At 27.0% G+C, this 2,337-nt stretch overlaps 1 non-coding gene across 1 annotated transcript; it reads left to right on the forward strand.

The window, feature by feature from the left end:
- The first annotated feature begins 801 nt into the window (after positions 1–801).
- Positions 802–873, forward strand: Trnac-gca (transfer RNA cysteine (anticodon GCA)). Its single transcript has one exon. It is a non-coding gene; the product is annotated as a tRNA-Cys (tRNA).
- Positions 874–2,337: the final 1,464 nt, after the last annotated feature.

Consider the following 2,337-nt stretch of genomic DNA (forward strand, 5'->3'; position numbering starts at 1 on the left):
TTTTGCTAAAAATAGTAAAACAAATTAATGCTTTTTGAGCATTAATTTGTTAATAATAATTTTTATTAAAGCATTGTATCAGTAACGTTTTTGGTAATTTCCAAATTGAGAGACTATTCGTCCTAGAATTTTATGTATTTTAATTCATGAAATAGAAAATTTTCTGACAGATAAGTATGATATAAAGTTTTTTTTTTTTTTTTTTTTTGATGAAATGAGTTTAAGCTTTATGAGAAATGAATGCTTTATGAGTCTTGTGTCAATCTTGTGAGATTTTTTTTCGGGAAATGTTCGCTTTTACGCATCTAGCTTTTATCAATAAATCAAAATTTGGCTTGTAATGATTTAAAAAAATTATTGTTATTATTAATTCTGACATGGCAACCTTGCCTTAAACCTTATCAACCGACAGGAAACACTTTCACTGCTTCAAGGTCACGCCTTCTTCAACACAACGAAACATTTTTTTCTTTTTCTTTTTCTATTCATAAATATTTTATGATTGAACAAATATATTTCATCTAAATCATCCTATTGGGCGGCAATCTTAATATATTACTACATCGCTAATAAAAGTGTATTCATAAGTGATTTTTTTTAAATTTCTGTATGTTAAAAATATTTTTTTTTAAATCATTGATAGATATAATTAAAAACTAAAATTAAAATATTGCGAAACGAAAAGACAAAAAGAAAAAAAAATCTGAAACTGTAACTCATTCACTACAAACATAACCATCTGTCAAGATAATAAACAAGTTTCCAGCGAGTAAAAGCTTATCTCCCGGCGGCGAAATTGTCGGGGGTATAGCTCAGTGGTAGAGCATTCGACTGCAGATCGAGAGGTCCCCGGTTCAAACCCGGGTGCCCCCTGGCGATAAATTTTTTATATCCAGTAAGATTGTAAAGAAGTGAAATGAATTTTTACTGTTTTGAGGAAATTTGATTTCATTTCTCTTATCATTATTGTTTAAAAAAATTATAGGTAATTCAAAAAGGTATTTTATTTTTGATTTCATTAGCGAAAATAAAAATCAATCAACAATAATTTAAACATTTTTTTTTTCATATTTTCATTTTTTTTCTATTAAATTTTTTTATTCTATTTATTTTAAAATGAGATAACTAAATGATATATACAAAGTTAATAAGCTAAATAGACAACGATTTTTAATTTTATTTTGTCCTTTTTTTATTAAAAAAAATTCTTTTAACTTTCCTTTAATCTTTAATGATTCGATATTTTTCTAGAAAATAGTAAGTTCAAGATCAATGTTTATTTTTCTTATCTGCGATGTGGAAGTTTGGAGAGGAGGGTGTACCAGCTCAAGTATCATCCTTGTCACTGATCACATTTCAGATTTGGGGGATCGTCCCAAAATAATCCAAGTATTGTTTCAAAACGGGATATTAACACAAATGAATTGAATTAAACTAATTATCTTTTTAATAAAATAAAAAAATATAAAGTGCATGCATTAAAAAAATTAATTCAGGAATTAAAACAAAAAAATATATTATATCTGTTACCATTCTATCTGAATTAACAAATAACTGTTATTTAGCAACAATTGCAAGGTTAATTTATAAAACCATTCAAAACACCTATAACATTGGATTTTTCTACCCGGTAGAGTAAATAATAAATTTTCTGCTCTTGGAAATATCATATCATCTATTCCTTATAATATTATTGGGTGTATAAATATTAATTAATAATATTACAGTATGCATATGATTCAAACCATTTTTACTAGATGGCGTTAATAGAGCCACTTGCCTTTAAATAAATCGGAAAGTTCTATTTTAATGGTCTAAGAATTCAGTAATTTTTTATTTGAGAGGTTTGACAACATACTTTAAAAATGAGTGTGTGATCTCTGATTAATATTCAAAAACATATTCCTTTAGTTTAGAAAACATGTCGAATTTTGTGCCAAATAAACAGCATATGGAGGAGGGAATTAGAATACATTATTCGTGAAAGAAACTCATTGCAGCAGAAACACATCGATTGCTATTGATATTTATAGTGAACATACACCATCAATTAGAACTTGCAAAGAGTGGTTTGGGCTATTTAAAACAATGATAATTTCACTATAGATGACAAAAAGCATGGTAAAACATAGAAAAAAAAATCAAGATGCAGGTTTGGAAGTCTTACTTGATAAAACTAATATTGATGAATGATACAAATAAGAGTCAGTCAGAACGATCGAAGCATTGTCGGAATTACGCCAAGAATATGACGAAATACAAGACAATATTAATTTCAATAATAATACTCAACCACATGTTACACATTGGAAAGAAATTTTTTTAAGCTCTTCGCTG

Source organism: Argiope bruennichi, chromosome 7 (assembly GCF_947563725.1).
Source record: "Argiope bruennichi chromosome 7, qqArgBrue1.1, whole genome shotgun sequence".
NCBI classification, from domain to species: domain Eukaryota; kingdom Metazoa; phylum Arthropoda; class Arachnida; order Araneae; family Araneidae; genus Argiope; species Argiope bruennichi.